Below are 213 nucleotides of genomic sequence, written 5' to 3' on the forward strand. Positions count from 1 at the left end.
ACAAAGAAGTAAATTGTATTTTAGAAGTACTATGGATAGGGCGCCTGGGTGGCTCAGTCAGTTAAGCGTCTGCCTTCGGCTCAAGTCATGATCCCAGGGTCCTGGGATCGAGTCCTGCATCTGGCTCCCCGCTCCACGGAAGGCCTGCTTCTCCCTCTCCCACTACCCCCGCTTGTGTTCCCTCTCTCGCTGTGTCTCTCTCTGTCAAATAAA

The sequence above is a fragment of the Leptonychotes weddellii genome, chromosome 9, assembly GCF_054177405.1.
Source record: "Leptonychotes weddellii isolate Sample4059 chromosome 9, ASM5417740v2, whole genome shotgun sequence".
Taxonomy (NCBI): Eukaryota; Metazoa; Chordata; class Mammalia; order Carnivora; family Phocidae; genus Leptonychotes; species Leptonychotes weddellii.